At 37.1% G+C, this 26,504-nt stretch overlaps 1 protein-coding gene and 1 long non-coding RNA gene across 2 annotated transcripts in view; both read left to right on the top strand.

Moving 5' to 3' along the window:
• RGS7 (regulator of G protein signaling 7) overlaps window positions 1-26,504 on the top strand; it is a 545,100-nt gene that overhangs the window by 224,122 nt on the left and 294,474 nt on the right. The gene's annotated exons all lie outside the window — the stretch shown is intronic.
• LOC113628632 (uncharacterized) lies at window positions 16,849-22,628 on the top strand. The gene is made up of 3 exons (XR_003436170.1): window positions 16,849-16,896; window positions 17,356-17,358; window positions 22,485-22,628. It is a non-coding gene; the product is annotated as an uncharacterized LOC113628632 (long non-coding RNA).

The following is a 26,504-nucleotide window of genomic DNA, read 5'->3' on the forward strand; positions in this document are numbered from 1 at the left end:
TTTGTGACAACAAGGATGAAGCTGGAAGGATATTATGCTAAACGAAATAAGCCAGACACAGAAGATCATGGTACCTGGCCATGGTCAAATACTACATGGTACCACTTACATGAGGAATCTAGAATAGTCAAGTTCACAGAAGCGGAGAGTAGAATGATGGTTGTGAGGGGCTGTAGGAAGCGGGAAATGGGAAGGTATTAGTCAGAGGGCACAAAGTTTTATTTTATTTATTTATTTTTATACGTCATACTTGAATTTTATTTTTTAACAATTTTTATTGGAATTGATTTACAATGTAAATAGTTGATTTACAGTGTTGTGTTAGTTTCAGGTGTACAGCAAAGTGAATCAGTTATACATATATCCACTCTTTCTTTTCTTTTTTTTTTCTTTTTTTTCGATTCTTTTCCAAAGGGCACAAAGTTTTAGTTATACAAGATGCGTAAGTCCTAGAGAAATCTATTAAGCAGTGTAGAGCCCATAATTAACAAAACTTTATTGTATACTTAAGAAGTTGCTAAGAAGGTAGACCTTAGGTTGTATTCCTATCACACACAAAAAGAATCATTTAAAAAAATTTTTTTTAATTAGGACAACCTTAAGAAAGGTATAAAGATAAAATAAAAAGTCTTTTTTAAAAAAATATTTACGGACCAAAGCTACTATAATTTCAGTAATGCTTTTGAATGATACTGGTTTTCTTAGGCACAAAAAACTACATATATGTGAAACTGTTATTTTGTTATTGTGTGTGTATGCATGTGTGTTCAGTCTTTACGTAGCCTTAGACTATATGTGGGTTTTCAGATCCTTGTAGTAATTCCCGACTTGACCCAGCTGGTTGGGAACCACCTGTCTATAACTATCTGTATTATTTTATGGGTGAGGAAAACAGCAGGTGAAGTGACCTGCTTTAGGCCACACAGAGTGGAAGGAGTGTTGTCATTTAGTATTATGATTATTATATTTCAACTGACACTCATAGTTGTACTGGGCTAAGTGCTGGGAATAAAGTATTGAGACATAGTCCATGAGAAGTTAAGACATACGTAGAAAACAAAAGGGTTTCTAACTTATACTGACCAATATTACCAGCAGACCCTGTTCATTACCATCTGGCTAAATGACGTGAAGTGAATAGAACATTTGAAACTACCACGTAGTACCAGTAAAGTTGTCTTGTCACTGGGCATATAGATGCAGTTCCAGCCTCTGAGGCTTAACATACTTCCTGGAAAATAGTAGTCATTCAATGAATATTTGTTGAACAAACGAATGAATGAGAAGAAAGTAAAGAAATAAGAAAACAGCATATTTTTTTGAGTCGCTTTATGGTATTGTGTTGATTCCTTACATATGTAATACTTAATCTAAATGGAATATTTAACCTGCCAAAAAAATTAAAAAAATAAAAATTTAATTACTTTGTGGACTGATTCTCAAAATGCTTTAAAGATGCATTTTACTGGTACCCTGCATAGAAATTACATGTTAAAACTGTGTGATTTACTGGTAGTATTGGAATTATTGTGAGTCATTTATGCCTGTCATTATTGAATCTTTTTTTTTTGTTTTTTCCTTAATCATAAAATATAGAGAAGTAAAATTCATTATAATTTATATTTTACAGACAGTAGAAGACCAAGACAGGTAATGTGGCTTACCCAAGGTCATATAGCAAGTAAATTCATCCAAAACTGAGAAGAGAATCCTACTTCTAGGTTAAGGCTCTAGGTTAAGGTTTGCTAACCAGAGCAAACAGTAATGGTCGTGTAACCTTACAACAGACTGAAATTAACTTAGATTTTGCACTTTTGGCATATAGGGAATGATCATATTGGATGCAAATGAGTGGGGAAGGAAAAGAACCCAGGACATTGAATTTCTTTGCATTAGTCAGTGTGTCCCCCTGTTTTTTATAATAATCTCTACACCTTTCTCTGACTAGCCAGAGAGTAATTTCTTTCTGGAGGTTGACTTTGCTGGAAAATGGAATCTTGTGTGCATGTGTTATTAGTTCCATGAGGCAGGCTGGATGGAGGTGGTGATTGTCAACCCAAGGGATGCTTCAAGTATGAAATAGATGTGCAAGTAGAGTCACAAAACTTAGTTATCAATGAAGCAAAACAAACAAAGAAACAAAAAAAACCAACCTTCTTGGGAAAGGCAATGAGTGACCTCTGGGGAGAAAGAAGAGAATATCTTATTTTCTTGCTTTGGTGTATAGTTTAGGTTGGGAATCTTGTCCCTAAATTATTTATGTTCAGAGCTCAGCTATTGTGATAGGATCAGGTTTTCCAGATGTGTCTTCTGATGCTGACATTTTACTGAGTAAGGATAAGGGAGCAATTGTGTGACTCTTTTGCTGCATCAGTGGCTTCTGGAAGTGCTTCAGCCCAGAGCATACTTGCCTTCCCTTCCTCAGCCTTCTTTATCTGCCAACCCCACCCACAATAGAGCAGAGCTGTGGTTACCTCTTTGTCCTCAGCCAACAGACAAAAACACCTTATCCTTTCCAAACTGTGACTTTTCCCTTTGAGGGTAAACTTAAGTGATAAAAATCGTATAACTTGCATCTTCCACAAAACAATGAGAAGTATCAGGAAATTTGCAAGGTTAAAAAACACTCAAAGAAAATTCAAATTTCACTCTAATTATCACCACTAGAACTGCTAATTAAACTGGGGATAAGACCATGGAATATAGAATTTAAAAAGAGCAGAGGACCTTGAAGTCTATCTAATTCAACCTTGAATCCAAAGTACAAATCTCTTGTCAAAAATCCTACTTGATGCTTTCTCTCAGGACAACATGCTCCCTTTTTATTGAGCTCTAATTGGTGTGAGATTCTTCCTGGAGCAAGCAGGCATCTAAAACATTTTATAAATGACACCAAAGCCTGAGGTGGGGAAGCAGGAGCAGAAAGGAAGAAAGGGACAACTCCTCCCGACTCACTAAGCTGCCCCTTCTTGGGAGGGTGAGATTTTAAGGAAGAAGAAGAGGCAGGTGAGCTAACAGAAGAGGAAAAATGATAGTGCTTCTCATGCTGTCCTACAACATTGACTAGTTCAAGGGTTTCCTGCCCCACTGGCTGCTCTGGGGTTGACTGGCTGGATGTCAACCCTGTGCTGTAGGTTTGTTGCTGCTATGGGGGATGGAAGATTCCAAATACCAGGTTTAGCGTCCTTCCACTTCTGTCTTGCAAATGCAGCCAGATACTTATCTGGCAGCACTTATCTAGGCAGGCCCAGGACAGCACAATGACAGAGATGATTAGGTTTCTGCTGAGGAGTGCCAGCACTTTGAAAGCACTTGCCTGGCGGGTTAATATTCTGCCTCAGTGCAGATCAGTGAAAGATTACATTTATGGCTTCCCAGGGAAGGTGGGGTATTTTGAAGGTTTACAAAGCTGCTTCTGTGATTAATCCTCTGTGCCTCAGTAAATGATAATAGTGTCTAGAAGTTCTTATTGATAAGACCTTTTGCCAAACATCCTGTGAGACCCACAGAGGGTATTGGGCCATACCTACTGTCTGTGTATGTGTGTGCACACTTGCGCAAGTGTGTGTGGTAGATGCATTTACAAGAAAGGTTTGGTATAAAGACCAGTGAAATAAATAGCATATGCCCCGGCACATGGGTATCAGTTTGAATGAGAATTTGGTCTATCTTCCTGAAGCAGTCCATCTGAAACATGCTTTTATTTTTCTGTGTATTATTGGAACAAATTTGGAAAGTCAGTAAAATCTGTACATTATTATTTCAGCTAAGTAAGTGGTTTAATTCTTTGGAAAATACATCCCTCCCTTGCCTTAAATATTCCATTCAGAGCTGCCTGCGTATAGCAGTGGTTCTTACCTCTAGAGGGAATAGCCATCTCCCTGAGGGCTGTCAAGAATGCAGATTTCCAGTCCTGCCCACAGAGAGTCCAGCTCAGTGTATCTGGGATGCCAGGGACCAGCATTTGAGGCACTGGGGATTCTCAGCCCCTTGACCAGGCCTCATAGCTGCTCCTTCCTGGGCTGCTCCTCCTGGAGGCTTTGGCTGGGGCTTTGCTCTTCTCTTGCCCGCACTCCGCATCAGTAGAGAAGTTCAGTAGTCAGCAATCCATATCTCCAATTTGGGTAGAGAATATGTATTATAAAAGCACACTGGCTCTTCGGGTAATTACATACCTTTGGGTTGGAGAAAGCTGCTCTGGTAACTTTAGGGAAACTGAAGAAGTATGCCTTTCCTATTTTTATGCTGAGTAGGGTGGAGGTAGTGGGAATGTCTTCTACTGTGAGTGACTACAAAGCAAGATAGGGAGATGACAGTGCTCACAGGAAACCCAAATGCTGTGAAATCAGGGGGGAATGGACACTAATGGGTAAATTGTGTCAAAATATATCTGAATCCATGACTTCAAGATAACTATTAGTATTATCCTTCCATTTTGTGCATATAAGTATTGGTCTTGGTTTTAAATAAGGAGTTTTGCTTATTCTCTGTGTCAGTCAGTGAGCCAACAGGAAGGAGGATGCACACTTGAAAGGAGCTATTTGAAGAGAATGAAAGATACTCTGTCCAGAGGGTGGGCAAGGTTAAGGAAACCATCAGAGAATGGAGAAAAATAAGGGACCAGTTACGGCAAGGAGCCCTTCACACCTCTGGGCTGATGGTACAAGGGGAGGGGGGTCTTGGTGGGAGTTGTCAAGAGTGTCCAGCCACAGGTCTTGGTGGGAGTTGTCAAGAGTATCCAGTCCTGCCTGCCTGGCAGGACTATTCAATAGGAAAGGAAAGGCATTATCCACTGCCAAACTGCAGCCCGCAGGGAGAGGGCAGAGGAAGAATGTTCTCCAATCATGCTCTCCTCCTGCCTGTGTCCCAGTCATAAGCCAGACACAAGCAGCTTGGTGTGGAGGACAGCCTGCAGGGCAGAGAGTAGAGGAGGGAAAAGAGCAGAGCACATGTGGAGAGCCAACAAGAATACCCAGCAGGGTCTCTCTCTGCAGGGTAGTTCAGGTAAGGAGCAGTACTCAGAAACAGGATGGTTATTGGGTATAGTTCTCTAAAAGAATCTACGTGGGCTAGAAGTAAATTACAGTCGTAATCTTGGGGTAGAATCAAGATTATGACTGTAAATATTAGTTGAGGCAAAGCTTTTAAGGAGAGTTACTTCTAAATTGGGGAATTATAATGACAAGAAAAAAATTAGTTGAGAAGAGTCAAATGAAAGTATTTTGAAATGAACACTTTATAAGAAAGCATGGCATAAGCACATGAAAAGATGCTGAACATCAATAGTCATTAGGGAAATGCAAATTAAAAGCACTATGAGGTCCAACTACACACCCGGTACAGTGGCTGTCATCAAAAAAGACAGACAATAATATGCTGGTTAAGATGTGGAGAAATGGGAGCCTTCAGACTTGTTGGTGGGAATGAAAAATGGTGCAGCCACTTTGGGAAACAGTTTGGCATTCCCTTAAAAAGCTACACATAAGCTAATCATCTAACCCAGCAATTCACCTCCTAAGTATCCATTACCTACCCAAGGGAAAGAAAAACGTATTTTCATCCAAAGATGGTACATTAATGTTAATTGCAGCATTATTCATAATAGACCCAAAGTGGAAGCAACCCAAACGGTCATCACAACTGGTGGATGGATAAACAAAATATAGTACATTCATACAGTGGAATGCTATCTGGAAAAAAAGAAGGAAGAAAGGAAGGTAGGAAGGAAAGAAGGAAGGACACAATCTACTAATAAATGAAGCATCAAGGATGAACCTAAAAAAACATTTTGCTAAATAAAATAAGTCAGACATACTTTGTATGATTCCATTTATATGAAATATCCAGCAAAGATGAATCTGTGGAGACAAGAGTTTTGGAGCATTTTTAATCTTTGCCGATATTTTACTTCTCTTCATTCCTGGAGCTGAGTGTTATTGATTGATGATTTTGTATAAAATATTACAAAAAGGCCTAGAGTTGGTACTTAGCTTAATGTCAGGGGCATTCGTTCAGCCCTAATCTGGATTATGAAGATGTTATTTTTTTAAAAGCATATTATGGGGGGAAGACCTCCACTAAGCTGTTTAAGAGAAATGGAAATAATTCTCAAAGCTTTTGAAGAAATATAAAAGAAATATTTATGCAGAGAACTTCAAGTAGTAAGTGGAAAGGATGGAGATGAGTTTTTTTGGACATGATCTTTTAAAATGGGGGATATAGATAAGTGAAATAAAGAGGCACAGGGTACGAAATTATATTAATTATCAAATTCTAAGCATCTGTGGCTATCACTGAATCAAGACAATAGATGAGATACTTTTAACAACAAATTCTACAGAAGCCAGGTGTGCCTGATGGGGGCTGTCCCTCACAGCGAGCATGCTGTGCTTCTTGTTGGCCTCCTATTCACATGTGGGGTATTTAGCTCCAGTTGCCCAATTGTGCTCAGCCTGTTCAGTATCCTTAAATCTCTCCTCTTCCTACTCTCTCCTCCTCTCTCTCCACTTGTTCTCTAATGCCTCTCTCTTAATTTTGGTTCACTGTGATACCTCCCTTTTTGGTTGCCCATAGCATTTATTACTAGTGTTACAAATTTTGGCTCTCGATTAAATTAAATTTAGGAATTGTTTATATATTTTATTTTGTTATTCTCTAATAGCTTTGTGTTGATTCATATCATCTTCTCAAATGATAGCATTCAAGTTCCTCTTAGGTAGCATATAAATACACTTTGTGATTCTGTAAAAATAGTGATAATACTGGTAAACCAGCTCTCTGGGGAAATAAAGGCCCTGATTTGTAACATTTGCTAAATTCTGTGGTTTAAACATTCTTGCCATGGCCAATTTCAAGCTAGCTATTGTTTAACAATCTCTCACACAATTCCTGAAAATTTAACCACTGGGTCCTGCAAACAGGTGTGTGACAATTCCAGCTCACACTGCAACCAGTGTAGAGACTAATGATGTTCAGCAGCCTGCTTGGACAGTCTGAATTGGCTCACAATGGAAGTTATGGAAGTTGAATTTTTAGGTTCTTATAATGAATATTAAATTTGGGAGTTCAAAGTCATAAAAGACCCCTTTGTAAGCCCTTGTATATTCATACTCCCTAAAACAACAAGAAAGAAAAAACAGTAAAAAAAAAGATACCAGTAACATACATATATTAAAAAGACTCAGTGTTTTTAATTCAGATATAATTCATTAAAGTTACTTATTTGACATAGACTCTGTGCCACTCTCTGACTTAAGCCCCAGATACTTGAAGACCAAAGAAACATAACTACTCCCCTCAAGCAGTTCACAGTAGGAAAGGGAGAAAAGTAAAAAGAGATGCCTATAAAATACAGTTTTTGCTGGTGGAAGTCAAGGAACATCTATACCAGACTTGAAGGGAGGAGTGTATATAATAAACATTGTTTAAATATAATATATAATATAATATTTAAATATAATATTTAAACATAATAAACATTGTTTTAATAATGAAGTTTATAATAGAATTTTACATTTGCTTAAATGGACATCAAGATGATCTAGGAAACTAACAGATTAACAGAAGGCACATCTTCATGGCTTCTTTGGGCCCCTCCTAACTCTAACATATGAAAATTACATGTTTTTAATACAAAGGAAGAGAAAATAGATGACAAATCGTTGTGAAAACAAAATAAGAATAGTATAAATCCCATTTGTAATTTTTAAACCGATGAATTTACAAATGCACTTGAGCTGAGACCATGAGCAGTCCCCAAACCAATTGAAAATGAAAGGTAGAACAAATTAGCTGTTTTGGGGTGCTCTTTAAAAATAAAGAGTATAACCATTTTCAGGTAGTCAGGTAGTTTTGTTGCTTCTTCACCCCAAGTTTCCCAGTTCCTGCCTAGGGGCTTTGTGCCTGGAGCTCCTTACCAGATGCCCAATGCTCCACATGGCCACTCACTGTATGATTTCTTGGCAGCTGTGTGAGCAGGAGAGAACTCTGGGGTGACACACACCTTTATACTGTGGATGTCTCCACTCACCTCTAAACCATTAGGAAAGGTTTCACAAGGTGCTATCCAAGAAAACTCTCCATCATGACTACCTGTGGAGACAGTGGAAACTTGTGTTTACTTTTTATTTTTTTGACTTTTTCTACTCATTTTTTTTTTAATTGAAGTATATTTGATTTACAATGTTTTGTTAGTTTCCCGTGTAGAGCAAAGTGATTCCCTTATATGTATATATATATATATATACACGTATATATATGTGTATATTATTTTCCATATTATTTTCCATTATACGTTATTACAAGATTCTCAATGTAGTTTCCTGTGCTACACAGTAGTACCTTGTCTATCTATTTTTTTCCTGATTTCTTTTCTTTGTTAACATCTTCATTGGAGTATAATTGCTTTACAATGGTGCATTAGTTTCTGCTTTATAACAAAGTGAGTCAGCTATACATATACATATATCCCCATATCTCTTCCCTCTTGCGTCTCCCTCCCTCCCACCCTCTATCCCACGCCTCTAGGTGGTCACCAAGCACCGAGCTGATCTCCCTGTGCTATGCAGCTGCTTCCCACTAACTATCTATTTTACATTTGGTAGTGTATATATGTCCATGCCACTCTCACTTCGTCGCAGCTTACCCTTTGCCCTCCCCGTGTCCACAAGTCCATTCTCTATGTCTGCGTCTTTATTCCTGTCCTGCCCCTAGGTTTTTCAGAACGATTTTTCTTTCTCTTTTTTTAGATTCCATATATATGTGTTAGCATACGGTATTTGTTTTTCTCTTTCTGACTTCACTCTGTATGACTCTGTATGACAGACTTTAGGTCCATCCACCTCACTACAAATAACTCAATTTCATTTCTTTTTATGGCATTATATATATGTGTGACATCATCCTTATTCATTCATCTGATAATGGACACTTAGGTTGCTTCCATGTCCTGGCTATTGTAAATAGAGCTGCAATGAACATTGTGGTACATGACTCTTTTTGAATGATGGTTTTATCAGTGTATATGCCCAGCAGTAGGATTGCTGTGTCATATGGTAGTTCTATTTTTAGTTTTTTAAGGAACCTCCATACTGTTCTCCATAGTGGCTGTATCAGTTTACATTCCCACCAATAGTGCAAGAAGGTTCCCTTTTCTCCACACCCTCTCCAGCATTTATTCTTTGTGGATTTTTTGGTGATGGCCATTCTGACTGGTGTGATGTGATACCTCATTATAGTTTTGATTTGCATTTCTCTAATGATTAGTGATGTTGAACATCCTTTCATGTATTTGTTGGCAATCTGTATATATTCTTTACAGAAATGTCTATTTAGGTCTTCTGCCCATTTTTGGATTGGGTTCTTTGTTTTCTGATATTGAGCTGTATGAGCTGCTTGTCAATTTTGGAGATTAATCGTTTGTCAGTGGCTTCATTTGCAAATATTTTCTCCCATTCTGAGGGCTGTCTTTTCATCTTTTTTATGGTTTCCTTTGCTGTGCAAAAGCTATTAAGTTTCATTAGGTCCCATTTGTTTATTTTTGTTTTTATTTCCATTAGTCTAGGAGGTGGGTCAAAAAGGATCTTGCTGTGATTTATGTCATAGAGTGTTCTGCCTATGTTTTCCTCTGAGAATTTTATAGTGTCTGGCCTTACATTCAGGTCTTTAATCCATTTTGAGTTTATTTCTCTGTATGGTATTAGGGAGTGCTCTAATTTCATTCTTTTACATGTAGCTGTCCAGTTTTCCCGGCACCACTGTTGAAGAGGCTATCCTTTCTCCATTGTACATTCTTGCCTCCTTTATCAAAGATAATGTGACCATATGTCCGTGGGTTTATCTCTGGGCTTTCTATCCTGTTCCATTGATCTGTATTTCTGTTTTTGTGCCAGTACCTTAGTGTCTTGATTACTGTAGCTTTGTAGTATACTCTGAAGTCAGGGAGCCTGATTCTTCCAGTTCCATTTTGCTTTCTCAAGATTGCTTTGCTATTCGGGGTCTTTTGTGTTTCCATACAAATTGTGAAATTTTTTGTTCTAATTCTGTGAAAAATGCCACTGGTAGTTTGATAGGGATTGCGTTTAACCTGTAGATGGCTTTGGGTAATATAGTCACTTTCACAGTTTGATTCTTCCAATCCAAGAACATGAAATATCTCTCCATCTGTTTGTATCATCTTTAACTTCTTTCATCATGTCTTATAATTTTCTGCATATGGGTCTTTGTCACTGTAGGTAGGTTTATTCGTAGTTATTTTATACTTTTTGTTGCAATGGTAAATGTGAGTCTTTCCTTAATTTTCAGATTTTTCATCATCAGTGTATAGGAATGCAAGAGATTTCTGTGTATTAATTTTGGTTCCTGCTACTTTACCAAATTCATTGAATAGTTCGAATAGTTTTCTAGTCGCATCTTTAGGATTCTCTATGTATAGTATCATGTCATCTACAAACAGTGACAGCTTTACTTCTTCTTTTCCGATTAGGATTCCTTTTATTTCTTTTTCTACTCTGATTACTGTGGCTAAAACTTCCAAAACTATGTTGAATAATGGTGGTGAGAGTGGACAACCTTCTCTTGTTCCTAATCTTAGAGGAAATGGTTTCAGTTTTTCACCATTGAGAATGATGTTGGCTGTGTGTTTGTCATATATGGCCTTTATTATGTTGAGGTAAGTTCCCTCAATGCCTACATTCTGGAGGGCTTTTATTATAAATGGGTGTTGAATTTTGTCAAAAGCTTTTTCTGCATCGATTGAGACGATCATTTGGTTTTTCTCCAATTTGTTAATATGGTTTATCACAGTGACTGATTTGCGTGTATTGAAGAATCTTTGCATTCCTGGGATAACCCCCACTTGATCATGGTGTATGATCCTTTTAATGTGTGGTTGGATTATGTTTGCTAGTATTTGGTTGAGGATTTTTGCATGTATGTTCATCAGTGATATTGGCTTGTAGTTTTCTTTCTTTGTGAGATCTTTGTCTAGTTTTGGTATCATGGTGATGGTGGCCTCATAGAATGAATTTGGGAGTGTTCCTTCCTCTGCTATATTTTGGAAGAGTTTGAGAAGGATAGGTGTTAGTTCTTCTCTAAATGTTTGATAGAATTCACCTGTGAAGCCATCTGGTCCTGGGCTTTTGTTTGTTGGAAGATTTTAAATCACAGTCTCAATTTCCATGCTTGTGAGTGGTCTGTTTATATTTCCTATTTCTTCCTGGTTCAGTCTCGGAAGGTTGTGCTTTTCTAAGAATTTGTCCATTTCTTCCAGGTTGTCCATTTTATTGGCATATAGTTGCTTGTAGTAATCTCTCATGATCCTTTGTATTTCTGCAGTCAGTTGTTACTTCTCCTTTTTCATTTCTAATATTATTGATTTGCATCTTCTCCCTTTTATTCTTGATGAGTCTGGCTAATGGTTTATCAATTTTGTTTATCTTCTCAAAGTACCAGCTTTTACTTTTATTGATCTTTGCTATTGTTTCCTTCATTTCTTTTTCATTTATTTCTGATCTGATCTTTATGATTTCTTTCCTTCTGCTAACTTGGGTTTTTTTGTTCTTCCTTCTCTAATTGCTTTAGGTGTAAGGTTAAGTTGTTTACTTGAGATGTTTCATGATTTATGATTGTATTGCTATAAATTTCCCTCTTAGAACTGGTTTTGCTGCATCCCATAGGTTTTTGGTCATCTTGTTGACATTGTCATTTGTTTCTAAGTATTTTTTGATTTCCTCTTTGATTTCTTCAGTCATCTCTTGGTTATTTAGTCGTGTATTGCTTAGCCTCAATGTGTTGGTATTTTTTACAGGTTTTTTCCTGTAATTGATAATCTAGTCTCATAGTGTTGTGGTTGGAAAAGATACTTGATACAATTTCAGTTTTCCTAAATTTACCAAGGCTTGATTTTTGACCCAAGATATGCTCTATCCTGTAGAATGATCCATGAGCACTTGAGAAGAAAGTGTATTCTGTTGTTTTTGGATGGAATGTCCCGTAAATATCAATTAAGTCCATCTTGTTTAATGTGTCATTTAAAGCTTGTGTTTCCTTATTTATTTTCATTTTGGATGATCTGTTCATTGATGAAAGTGGGATGTTAAAGTCCCCTACTATGGTTACCTTTCTGTAGATTTCCCCTTTTATGGCTATTAGTATTTGCCTTATGTATTGAGGTGCTCCTATGTTGGGTGCATAAATATTTACAATTGTTATATCTTCTTCTTGGTTTGATCCCTTGATCATTGTGTAGTGTCCTTCTTTGTCTCTTGTAATAGTCTTTATTTTAAAGTCTATATTGTCTGATATGAAAATTGCTACTCCAGCTTTCTTTTGATTTCCGTTTACATGGAATACCTTTTTCTATCCCCTCACTTGCAGTGTGTACATGTCCCTAGGTCTGAAGTGGGTGTCTTGTAGACAGCATATATACGGGTCTTGTTTTTGTATCCATTCAGCCAGTCTGTGCCTTTTTGTTGAACCATTTAATCTATTTACATTTAATGTAATTTTTGATGAGTATGTTTTTATTGCCATTTTGTTAATTGTTTTGGATTAGTTTTTGCTTAAATTAGTGTGTTTGGCATCTCCTTTTCGCAGGCTGCAAGTTCATAGTCCCCCTTGTTTTTGGTGTCTGACCCCAGTGACTAAAGTTGGTTCAGTGAGTTGTGTAGGCTTCCTGGTGGAGGGGACTGGTCCCTATGTTCTGGTGGCTGAGGCTGGATCTTGTGTTTCTGGTGGGCAGAATCATATCTGGTGGTGTGTTTTGGGGTCTCTGTGACCTTATTATGATTTTAGGCAGCCTCTGTGCTAATGGGTGCGGTTGTCTACCTGTCTTGGTAGTTGTTTGGCATAGGGTGTCCAGCACTGTAGCTTGCTGGTCATTTAGTGGAGGTGGGTCTTAGCATTGAGATGAAGGTCTCTAGGAGAGGTTTTGCTGTTTGATATTACATGAAACCAGGAGGTCTCTGGTGGACCAATTTTCTGAACTCAGCTCTCCCTCCTCACAGGCACAGGCCTCACACCCAGCCGGAGTACCAAGACCCTGTCAGCCATATGGCTTAGAAGAAGAGGGAGAAAAAAAGAAAGAGATTAAGAAAAAATAAAAGAAAATAAGTTATTAAAATTTTAAAAATTAAAAAGTAATAAAAAAAGAAAAAGGAAAGAAAGAAAGAAGAGAGCAACCAAACGAACAGACTAACCCACCAATGATAACCAGTGCTAAAAACTATACTAAAAAAAAAGAAAGAAAAGAAAAACGGACAGACAGAACCCTAGGATAAATGGTAAAAGCAAAGCTATACAGACAAAATCACACAGAAGCATGCACATAGACACTCAAATAGAGAAAAATATCTATATATCTATATGTCTATATCTATATATATTAGAAAAGGAGGTGAGCAGCCAAATCAGTAAACAAATCTACCAAAGATAATAAACTCTAAATACTAAACTAAATAAACCTAAAATCAAAAGCAAATTAGAAGCAGAAAGCAATCCCCAAGTCTATCGTTGCTCCCAAAGTGCACCACCTCAATTTTGGGATGATTTGTTGTCTATTCAGGTATTCCAGAGATGCAGGGTGCATCAAGTTGATTGTGGGAATTTAACCCACTGCTCCTGAGGCTGCTGTTAGAAATTTCCCTTTCTCTTCTTTGTTCACACAGCTCCTGGGGGTCAGCTTTAGATTTGGCCCAGCCTATGTGTATAGGTTGCCTGAGCACGTCTGTTCTTTGGTCATACAGGAGGGGGTTAAAGGAGCAGCTGCTTAGGGCGCTCTGGCTCATTGAGGCTGGGTGATGGGAGGGGTACAAAATGCGGGGAGATCCTAGGGCGGCAGAGGCCAATGTGATGTTGCAACAGCCTGAGGCGCGCCATGTGTTCTCCTGGGGAAGTTGTCCCTGGATCATGGGACCCTGGCAGTGGTGGGCTGCACAGGCTCCCTGGGAACAGAGGTAATGGATAGTGACCTGTGCTTGCACACAGGCTTCTTGGTGGCTGCAGCAGCAGCCTTAGCATTTTATGCCCATCTCTTGTGTCCACGCTGATAGCTGCAGCTTGCGCCCATCTCTGGAGCTCGTTTAGGTGGTGTTCTGAATCCCCTCTCCTCGTGCACCCCGAAACAGTGGTCTCTTGCCTCTTCAGCAGTTCCAGACTTTTTCCCGGACTCCCTCCCAGCTAGCTGTGGGACACTAGCCCCTTTCAGGCTGTGTTCATGCAGCTAACCCTAGTCGTCTCTCTGGGACCTGACCTCCAAAGCTGGAGCCTCAGCTCCCATCCCCCACCTGCCCCGGCAGGTGAGCAGACAAGCCTCTCAGGCTGGTGAGTGTGGTCGGCACCAATCCTCTGTGCGGGAATCTTTCCTCTTTGCCCTCTGCACCCCTATTACTGCACTCTCCTCTGTGGCTCTGAAGCTTCCCCTCTGCCACACCCGTCTCCTCCAGTGAGGGGGCTTCCTAGTGTGTGGAAACTTTTCCTCCTTCACAGCTCCCTCCCAGAGGTGCAGGTCCTCTCCCTATTCTCTTGTCTCTGTTTTTTCTTTTTTCTTTTGCCCTACCCAGGTACATGGGGAATTTCTTGCCATTTGGGAAGCCTGAGGTCTTCTGCTAGCATTCAGTAGATGTTCTGTAGGAGTTGTTCCACATGTAGATGTATTTCTGATGTATTTGTGGGGAGGAAGGTGATCTCCACATCTTACTCCTCTGCCATCTTGAAAGTTTGTCCTTTTTATCTATTTTCTATATAGTAGCTTGTATCCGCTAATCCCTAACTCCTAATTTATCCTTCCCCACTCTTTTCCCCTTTGGTAACCATAAGTTTGTTTGCTGTGTCTGTGAGTTTGTTTCTGTTTTGTAAATAAGTTCATTTGTATCATATTTTAGATTCCATATATAAGTGATATCATATGATGTTTGTCTTTCTCTGTCTGCCATACTTCACTTAGTATGATAAACTCTAGGTCCATCCACACTGCTGCAAATGGCATTCTTTCATTCTCCTTATGGCTAATTAGCGTTCCATTGTATACCACATATTTTTTATGCATTCATCTGATGATGGACATAGTGATTGATTTCATGTCTTAGTTATTGTAAATAGTGCTGCAATGAATATTAGGGTGCATGTATCTTTTCGAACTATGGGTTTCTCTGGATATATACCCAGGAGTGCGATTGCTGGATCATATGGCAACTCTACTTTTAGTTTTTTATGTCCATACTGTTTTCCATAGTGGCTGCAGCAACTTACATTCCCACCAATAGTGTAGGAGTGTTCCCTTTTCTCCACACCCTCTCAAACATTAATTATTTGTAGACTTTTTTATTATGGCCTTCCTGACCAGTGTGAGGTGGTACCTCATTGTGATTTTGATTTATATTTCTCTAATAGTTGGTGATGTTGAGCAGCTTTTCATGTTCCTATTGGCCATCTGTATGTTCTTTGGAGAAATGTCTTTTTAGGGCTTCTGTTCGTTTTTTGATTGGCTTGTTTGTGTTTTGTATTATTGAGTTACATGAGCTGTTTGTGTATTTTGGAAATTAAGCCCTGTTGGTTGCATCATTTGCAAATATTTCCTCCCATTCTGTAAGTTGTCTTTTCATTTTGTTTATGGTTTCCTTTACCGTACAAAAGCTTTTAAGCTTTTGATTAGGTCCCATTTGTTTATTTTTGCTTTTATTTCTTTTGCCTTTGGAGACTGACCTAAGAAAACATTGCTATGATTTATGTCAGAGAATATCCTCTTCTAGGAGTTTTATGGTGTCCATTTTATATTTAAGTCTTTAACCCATTTTGAGTTTACAGTAGTTTTGCATATGGTGTGAGGGAGTGTTCTAACTTTATTGATTTACATGCAACTGTCCAGCTTTCCCAACACCACTTGCCAAAGATACTGTCTTTTCTCTATTGTATATTCTTACCTTCTTTGTCATTGATTAATTGAACATGTGTGTGGCTTTATTTTGGAGCTCTCTATTCTGTTCCATTGATCCATATATCTGTGTTTGTGCCAATACCATGCTGTTTTGATTACTGTAGCTTTGTAGTATTGTCTGAAGTGTGGGAGAGTTATGATTCCAGCTTTGTCCTTTTCTCTCAGGATTTCTGTGGCAATTCTGGGTCATTTATGGTTCCATGTACATTTTAGGATTATTTGCCCTGTTTCTGTGAAAAATGTCATGGGTAATTAGATGGGGATCACATTAAATCTGTAGATTGCTTTGGGTAGTATGGCCATTTTAACAATATTAATTCTTCCTATCTAAGAGCATGGGATATATTTTCATATCTTTAAATCATCTTTAGTGTCCTTTATCAGTGTTTTATAGTTCTCAATGTGTATGTCTTTCACTTCCTTGACCAGGTTTATTCTTAAGTGTTTTATTTTTTATGATGTGATTTTAAATGGGATTTTTTTTTTTTACTTTCCCTTTCTGAGATTTTATTGCTACTGTAAAGAAATGCAACCAATTTCTCTATGTTAATCTTGTATCCTGCTGCCTTGCTGAATTCTTTTATCAGTTCTAGTAGTTTTTGTGTAGAGTCTTTACAATTTTCTGTATAATATCATGTCATCTTCATATAATGACAGTTTTACCTCTTCCCTTCCAATTTGGATACCCTTTATTTCTTTTTCTTGTCTGATTGCTGTGGCTAGTGCTTCCAATACTATGTTGAATAGAAGTGGTGAGAGTGGGCATCCTTGTTCTATTCCAGACTTTAGCAGGAAGGCTTTCAGATTTTCGCCATTGCGTATTATGTTGGCTGTAGGTTTGTAATAAATAGCTTTTATTATGTAGAGATGTTTTCCCTTTATACCCACTTTGGTAAGAGTTTTTATCATGAATGGATGTTGAATTTTGTTAAATGCTTTTTCTGCATCTATTGAGATGATCATATGTTTTTTGTCTTTTCTTTTGTTGATGTGGTGTATCACATTGATTGATTTATGCATGTTGAACCATCCTTGTGAACCTGGGATGAACCCCACTTGGTCATGGTGTATGATCTTTTTTATGTGTTGTTGGATTTGGTTTGCTAATATTTTGTTGAGACATTTTACATTCGTATTCATCAAAGCTATTGGCCTGTAATTTTCTGGTGGTGTCTTTGTCTGGTTTTGGTATCAGGTTGATGAAGGCTTCATAGAATGTCTTGGGAGTGTTCCCTCCTCTTCAGTTTTTTGGAAGATTTTGAGGAGGATCAGTATAATTCTTTATATGTTAGGTATAATTCGCCTGTGAAGCCATCTGGTCCTGGACTTTTGTTTGTAGGGAGTTTTTAAATTACAGATTCCATTTCACATCTAGTGATCAGTCTGTTCAAATTATCTCTTTCTTCTTGATTCGGTTTTGACAGGGTGTATGTTTTGAGAAACTTGTCCATTTCTTCTAGGTTGTCGAATTTGTTAGCATAGAATTGTTCACAGTTTTCTTTTATGGGTTTTTTGTATTTCTGTGGTACTGGTTGTTATTTTTCCTCTTTCATTTCTTATTTTGTTTATTTGGATCCTCTCTCTTTTCTTCTTGGTGAAGAAAAGATGGCCAATAGGCACATGAAAAGATGTTCTACTTCTACTTTTCTTTTATATTTGTATCTCTTCTCCCTTAAAGTAAACATCATGGTTCCTAATATCATCAATACATCTACTTATTTTCTCTATTGTACAATAAAATGCACCAAACAGTCTCAAAACTAGAATACCAACACTACTACAAACAGTAAACACACTAATAAAATATAGGATATGTTTTCAGACTTTTTTTTTTGCTCTTAAACTCATATATCACTAAAACTGGACAGCTAATTACAAATGTTATCTGAAATAATTTTATTCTGTGTGGTTATCAATTTGAAATATACTTAATCTCATTTATTTCTATTTAGTTTTATATAAAAAGGGGTTTTCTTTTTTCTTTTTTCTTTTATAATTACTTTCATAACTGTATTCCTTCACTTTACCAATGTAAATAAACAGTATTTCCATTTGTATTACCATTGTTTTATTGAAGTATAATTGATTTACAATATTATATTAGTTTCAGGTGTACAACATAGTAATTTGATACTTTTATACATTACAAAATGATCACCATGGTAAGTGTAGTTACCATCTGCCATCATGCTGTTATTATAATATTATTGACTATATTCCATATGCTGTATATTACATACTGTGACTTATTTATTTTATAACTGAAAGTTTATGCCTCTTAATCTCCCTTACCCATGTCACTCCTCATTCCCTGACTTACCTCCCTTATGACAACCATTATTTTGTTATGTGTGTTTATAAGTCTGTTTCCCTTTTGTTACATCAATATTTGTTTATTTTTTTTAGATTCCCCGTATAGGTGAAATCATACAGTATTTGTCTTTCTTTGTTAGACTTATTTCACTTAACATAATACCCTCTAGGTCCACCCATTTTTGTCACAAAGGTAAGATTTCATTCTTTTTCATGGCTGAGTATATATATATATATATATATATATACACACACACACACACACACACACACACACACACACACTACATCTTCTCTATCCATTTATCCATCGATGGACACTTAGGTTGCTTCCATATATTTGCTGTTACAAATAACACTGCAATGAACATGTGGGTGTGTGTATCTTTTTGAATGAGTGTTTTTGTTTTCTTCAAAAAAATACCCGGAAGTGGAATTCTGGATCATATGGTCGTTCTATTCTTAATTTTGGGGGGAAACTCCATACTGTTTTCCATAGTGGCAGGACTAACTTACAATCCTACCAATACTGCCCAAGTGTTCCCTTTTCTCCACATACTTGCCAACACTTTTTGTTTGTTATCTTTTTATTAGCAGGCATTCTCACAGGTATGAGGTAAAATCTCATTGTTGTTTTGATTTGCATTTCCCTGATAACTAGTGATGTTTAGCATCATTTCATGTTCCTGTTGGCCATCTGTCTTCTCTAGAAAAATGTCTTTTCAAGTCTTCTGCCCATTTTTTAATCAGATTTACCAAAAAAAATTTGAGTAGTATGAGTTCTTTGTATATTTTAGATATTAACCCCTTTTTGAGTATGTCATTTGCAAACATCTTATTCCATAAGCTGTCTTTAGTTTAGCTGATAGTTTCCTTTACTGTACAAACCCTTTTTAGTTTATGCAATCCCATTTGTTTATTATGCTTTGGTTTGCCTTTGCCTGTGGAGACATATTCAAATAAACATTGCTAAGACTGATGCCAAAGAGCATACTGCCTGTGTTTTCCTCTAGAAGTTTTATGGTTTCAGGTCTTACATTTAAGGCTGCAATCCATTCTGAGTTTACTTTTGGATATGGTTTGAGAAAGTATAGTTCAGCTTGATTCTTTTGCATGTAGGTGTCCAGTTTTCCTAGCACAAATTATTGAAGAGGATGTTTTTTCCCCATTGTATATTCTTGTCTCCTTTATCATAGATTAATTGACCATATAATCATGGGTTTATTTCTGGGTTTTCTATTCTGTTCCATTGATCTTTGTGTCTGTTTTTGTGAGTAATATATGGTTTTACTGTAATAAAGTACTGGTTTTTTACTGTTTTTACTGTTTTTACTGTAATAAAGTACTGGTTTTACTGGTTTTACTGTTTTTACTGGTTTACTGGTTTTACTGTTTTGTGAGTAATATATGGATTACTGTAGCTTTGTAGTATAGTTTGGAGTCAGGGAGCATGATGCCTAAAGCATTGTTTTTCTTCCTCAAGATTGTTTTGGATGTGTGGGGCCTCTTTTGTCTCCAAACAAATTTTAGACTTAGTTGTTCTAGTCCTGTGAAAAATACGATTGGTATTTTGATAGGAATTGCAATGATTCTGTAGATTGCCTTGTTGAATATAGTCATTGTACGCTATTAATTCTTATAATCCATTAGCAAGGCATATTTTTCCATTTTCTTGTGACATCTGTTTCTTTCATAAATGTCTTATAGTTTACCAAGTACAGGACTTTTATCTCTTTGATTAAATTTATTTCTATTATTTTTGCTGCAAAGGTAAATCAGATTGTTTTTTTAATTTCTCTTTCTGATAGTTTACTTTTAGTATACAGAAACATACAGATTTCTGTATATTAATTTTGTATCTGTAACTTATTGAATTCATTTATTGTTTCTAATAGTTTTAGTTTTGTGGCTTCTTTAGGCCTTTCTATATATGGTATCAGGTCACCTGCAAACAGTGACAGTTTCAGTTGTTCCTTTCCAATTTGGCTTCCATGTATTTTTTTTTTCTTTTCTGATTGCTGTGGCTAGGATGTCTAGTACTATGATGAGTAAAAATTGTCGAGAATGGGCATTCTTTTCTTGTCCTTGATCTTAGAACAAGTGGTTTCAGAGTTTCCCTGTTGAATATTATGCTAGCTATAGGTTTGTCATATATGTTTTTCATATGTTGAGGTAGGTTCCCTCTGTACCCACTTTGTTTTGATAGCTATTTTTTTTTAATTTTATTTTATTTATTTTTTTATACAGCAGGTTCTTATTAGTTATCAGTTTTATACACATCAGTGTATACATGTCAATCCCAATTGCCCAATTCAGCAGACCACCATCCCACCCCCCACCATAGCTATCCCCACTTGGTGTCCATACGTTTGTTCTCGACATCTGTGTCTCAACTTCTGCCCTGCAAACTGGTTCATCTGTACCATTTTTCTAGGTTCCACATACATGCGTTAATATACTGTATTTTTTTTTCTCTTTCTGACTTACTTCACTCCGTATGACAGTTTCTAGATCCATCCACGTCTCAACAAATGACTCAATTTCGTTCCTTTTTATGGCTGAGTAATATTCCATTGTATATATGTACCATATCTTCTTTATCCATTCATCTGTCAATGGGCATTTAGGTTGCTTCCATGACCTGGCTATTGTAAATAGTGCTGCAGTGAACATTGGGGTGCATGTGTCTTTTTGAATTATGGTTTTCTCTGGGTATATGCCCAGTAGTGGGATTGCTGGATCATATGGTAATTCTATATTTAGTTTTTAAAGGAACCCTCATACTGTTCTCCATAGTGGCTGTATCAATTTATATTCCCACCAACAGTACAAGAAGGTTCCCTTTCTCCACACCCTCTCCAGCATTTGTTGTTTGTAGATTTTCTGATGATGCCCATTCTAACTGGTGTGAGGTGATACCTCATTGTAGTTTTGATTTGCATTTCTCTAATAATTAGTGATGTTGAGCAGCTTTTTGTGTGCTTCCTGGCCATCTGTATGTCTTCTTTGGAGAAATGTCTATTTAGGTCTTCTGCCCATTTTTGGATTGGGTTGTTTGTTTCTATAATATTGAGCTGCATGAGCTGTTTATATATTTTGGAGATTAATCCTTTGTCTGTTGATTTGTTTGCAAATATTTTTTCCCATTCTGAGGATTGTCTGTTCATCTTGTTTATGGTTTCCTTTGCTGTGCAAAAGCTTTTAAGTTTCATTAGGTCCCATTTGTTTATTTTTGTTTTTGTTTCCATTACTCTAGAAGGTGGATCAAAAAAGATCTTGCTGTGATTTATGTCAAAGAGTGTTCTTCCTATGTTTTCCTCTTAAGAGTTTTATAGTGTCCTGTCATGCATTTAGGTCTCAAATCCATTTTGAGTTTATTTTTGTGTATGGTGTTAGGGAGTATTCTAATTTCATTCTTTTACATGTAGTTGTCCAGTTTTCCCAGCACCACTTATTGAAGAGACTGTCTTTTCTCCATTGTATATCCTTGCCTCCTTTGTCATAGATTCGTTGACCATAGGTGCGTGGGTTTATCTCTGGGCTTTCTGTCTTGTTCCATTGATCTATGGTTCTGTTTTTGTGCCAGTACCATATTGTCTTGATTACTGTAGCTTTGTAAAATAGTCTGAAGTCGGGGAGTCTGATTTCTCCAGCTCCATTTTTTTACCTCAAGACTGTTTTGGCTATTTGTGGTCTTTTGTGTCTCCATACAAATTTTAAGATTGTTTGTTCTAGTTCCGTAAAAAATGCCGTTGGTAATTTGATAGGGATTGCATTGAATCTGTAGATTGCTTTGGATAGTATATTCATTTTCACAATATTGATTCTTCCAATCCAAGAACATGGTATATCTCTCCATCTGTTGGTATCATCTTGAATTTCTTTCATCAGTGTCTTATAGTTTTCTGCATACAGGTCTTTTGTCTCCCTAGGTAGGTTTATTCCTAGGTATTTTATTCTTTTTGTTGCTATGGTAAATGGGTGTGTTTCCTTAGTTTCTCTTTCAGATTTTTCATCTTTAGCATATAGGAATGCAAGAGGTTTCTGTGCATTAATTTTGTATCCTTCAACTTTACCAAATTCATTGATTAGCGCTTGTAGTTTTCTGGTGGCATTTTTAGGATTCTCTATGTATAGTATCATGTCATCTGCAAACAGTGACTGTGATAGCTTTTTTTTTATCGTAAATGGATGTGGAATTTTGTCAAAAACTTTTTCTGTATTGAGATGATCATATGAGTTTTATTCTTCAATTTGTTAATGTCGTGTGTCACAGTGATTGATTGAAGGGTTTTAACCATCCTTGTATCCCCAGGATAAATCCACTTGATCATGATGTATAATCCTTTTAATGTATTGTTGAATTAAGTTTATTAAAATTTTGGTGAGGATTTTGCAGCTATGTTCACTAGTAATATTGACCTATAATTTTCTTGTTTGTGGTAACTTTGTCTGATGCTGTTATCAGGACGATGGCTAGCCTCATGAAATGAGTTTGGAAGTGTTCCCTCCTCTGCAATTTTTTGGAATTCCTTGAGAAGGATAAGTGTTAACTTTTCTTTAAATATTTAGTTGAATTTACCTATGAAGCCATATGGTCCAAGACGTTTGTTTTTTGGGAGTTTTTTAATGACTGATTAACTTTCATTATTTGTTGTAGATCTGTTCATATATTCTGTTCCTTCCTGGTTCAATGTTGAGAGATTGTACATTTCTAGGAAATAATCCATTTTTTTCTAGGTTGTCCATTTTATGTACATGTCATTGTTCATAGTAATCATTTATGATTCAGTGTATTTCTGTGATGTCAGTTGTGTCCTCTTTCACTTCTGGTTTTATCTGGACACTCTCTCTCTCTCTTTCTCTTTTTTTTTTTTTGATAAATCTAGTAAATATTAATCAATTTTGTTTATCTTTTCAAGGAACCAATTCTTATTTTCATTGTTCTTTTTTATTGTTTTTTAGACTATTTTATTTATTTCTCCTCTGACAATTACTGTTCCTTTTCTTCTACTGACTTTGAGTTTTGGTGGTTCTTTTTCTAGTTCCTTTAGGTACAAGTTAGATGGTTTATTTGAGATTTTTCTTATTTTGTGTGGTAGACTTGTATCAGTATCAACTTCACTCCTAGAACTGCTTTTGGTGCATCCCATAGATTTTGGATCATCGTGTTTTCATTTTCACAGTCTTCAGGTATTTTTAATTTCCTCTTTGATATCTCCAATGACCCATGTTTTGTTTAGTAGCATATTATTGTTTTTCACATTTTTTTTCTTGTAGTTGATTTTTACTTTCACATCATTGTGTTCAGAAAAGGTGCTTGATATGATTTCAACCTTCTTAAATTTATTGAGAATTGTTTTATGGCCTAACATGTGATCTCTCCTGAAGAATGTTCCATATGTACTTGAAAACAATGTGTATTCTGCTTTTGGATGAAATATTCTTTATTTTTCTATTAACTCTGTCTCATCTAAGGTGTCATTTAAGGCCAGTGATTTTTCTGTCTGGGTAAACTGTCCATTGATGTAAGCAGGGGGTGTTAAGATCCTCTACTATTATTTTATTACTGTAAACTTCTCCCTTTTTGCCTGTTAATATTTGCTTTATGTATTTAGGTGCTCCTGTGGTAGGTGCATATATATTTACAGTTTTATGTCTTCTTGGATTGATCCGTTTATCATTATGTAATGTCCTTCTTTGTCTATTGTTACAGTCTTTGTTTTAAAGTTTGTTTTCTCTGATATATATATTGCTAACCCAGCTTTCTTTTTCTTTCCATTTGCATGGAATACCTTTTTCTATCCCTTCACTTTTTCTCTGTGTGTGTCATTAGATCTGAAATGTAGGCAGCATATGTATGGGTCTTGTTTTTAATCCAGTCAGCCACCCTGTCTCTTTTCTATTGGAGCATTTAGTCCATTTACATTTAAGTAATTACCAATAGGTTTGCACTTATTGCCATTTTCTTAATTGTTTTTGTAGTTCTTTTTTTTCTTCTCTTCTTCTTTTGTTCTCTTCCATTTTGATTTGATGACTTTATCTTTAGTGTAATGTTTTGATATCTTTTTTTTTTTAAGCCAAGCCTCGCGGCATGCGGGGTCTTAGTTTCCCCAACCAGGGGTCAAACCCACAGCCCCTGCAGTGGAAGCGTGGGGTCTTAACCACTGAACCACCAGGGAAGTCCCTTCTTTCTCTTTTTTGTGCTGTATCTATTATACATATTTTTTGCATTTATGACAGGAGTATATTAAAAAACATACATTTTTACATTGCTTATCACTTAAGTTCAAATGCATTCTAACAACCCTGTACTTCCCCCCATCACACCCCTGCCATTCAGTGGTTTTGACATCATCTTTTACATGTCTTTTTTTCATGTATCTCTTAGCAACTTATTGTTGATATAGATGATTTTAGTACTTTTGTCTTTTAACCTTTCTACTAGCTTTACAAATGGTACATCTCCTACCTTTACTGAATGTTTGCCTTTACCAATGAGATCTTTCCTTTCATAATTTTCACATTTCTAGTAGTTGTCTTTTCTTTTCCTCTTAGAAAAGTCCCTTTAAGATTTCTTATAGAGCCAGTTTAGTAGTCCTTTTACTCTTGTAGCTTTTGCTTGCCTGTAAAAGTCTTTATCTCTCCTTCAAATCTGAATAGTAGCCTTCCAAGTAAAGTATTCTTGGTTGTAGATTTTTTTCTTTCTTCCCCTTGAATATATTGTGCCACTCCCTTCTTGACCTGCAAAGTTTCTGCAGAAAAGTCAGCTGATGGTCTTATGCGAGTTCCTATGTATGTAACTAGTTGCTTTTCTCTTGCTGCTTTTAAAATTCTGTCTTTATCCTTTATTTCTTACATTTTACTTATAATGTGTCTTGAAGTGGAACTCTTTGTGTTGTTCCAGACCCTGTGCTTCCTGTATCTGGATGCCTATTTCCTTTCCCAGGTTAGGGACGTTTTCAGCTATTATTTCTTCAAATAAGTTCCCTGCCCCTTTCTCTCTTTCTTCTCCTTATGGGACACTTATAGTGCAAATGTAGTACACTTCATGTTGTTCCAGAGGCCTCTTAAACTATCCTAATTTTTTAATATTGTTTTTACTTTTATTCCCTTCAGTTTGGACTATTTCCGCTACTCTGTTTTTCAGTTCACTGATTCATTCTTCTGTATCATCTAATTCACTGTTCATTCCTTATAATGACTTTTTTATTTCAGTTATTTTATTCTTCAGCTCCTTTTTTCTTCTTTATATTTTCTAGCTGTTTGTTAAACTTCACTGTTTTCATGTATTCTTCTCTCAAGTTCGTTGAGCATCTTTATGATCATCATTTGAACTCTTTATTGGGTAGATTCCTTATCTCCACTTTGTTTAGTTTTTCCTCTGAAGTTTTGTCCTCTTTATTTGGAATGTATTCCCCTGTCTCCTCGTTTTGCCTAATTCTCTGTGACTGTTTCTATGTATTATATAGGATGGTTACATTTCCTGTACTTGGAGAAGTGGCCTTACATAGGAAGCCTCCTATAGGGCTCAGCAGCACACTGTCCTCTGGTCACCAGAGCTATATGCTCTAGGGTTGCCCAATATGTGAGTGTGTGAGCCCTTCTGCTGTGGCATGGTGAACTACTTTGTGCACACTAGTAGGTGGTGCTTGCCCCCAGCCTGGTTGGCTGCCAACCCCTGCCTCTAGTGGTGGCTGTTAGCCTGCTGGTGGGTGAGTTTGGATCCTGGGGTGGCTGGATGCAGTGCATGCAGGGGCCTAGGGCTGGTGCTGACCTGCTGGTGGGCAGGTCCAGGTCCCAGGGCAGTTGGATGCAGAGCCTGGGGGCCAGGTCTGTTGCTGGCCTGCTAGTGGAAGAGGCTGGTCCTGGGGCAGCTGGCTGCATGGCCTGAGGGATCATGGAGCTGATGCTGGCCCACTGGTGGGTGGGTAACCCCCCTGGCACTAATAGATTAGTGGGAGGACTCCTAATGGTGCTTGCCAGCACCTGTGTCCTTGTGGTAGAAGGAGCTCCCCAAATGGCTGCTACCAGCACCTATATCCTCAGGGGGATTCCCAGTTGCCTCCTGCCTCTCAAGGAGGCCCTCTAAGAGCCTCACATGGGTCTGACAGAGGCTCCTTTTAATTTACTGCCTCTGTGCTGGAATTCAACGTATCTGTGATTTTTGTGTGCATCCTTTTAGAGCAATCTGTTTCCTGTAACCCTCCCGTTCTCCTGTGTGCAAGCCCCACTGGCCGTCAGAGCTGGATATTCTGGT

The sequence above is a fragment of the Aethalodelphis obliquidens genome, unplaced genomic scaffold (assembly GCF_003676395.1).
Source record: "Aethalodelphis obliquidens isolate GAN/ISIS:26980383/991018 unplaced genomic scaffold, ASM367639v1 scaffold24, whole genome shotgun sequence".
NCBI lineage: Eukaryota > Metazoa > Chordata > Mammalia > Artiodactyla > Delphinidae > Aethalodelphis > Aethalodelphis obliquidens.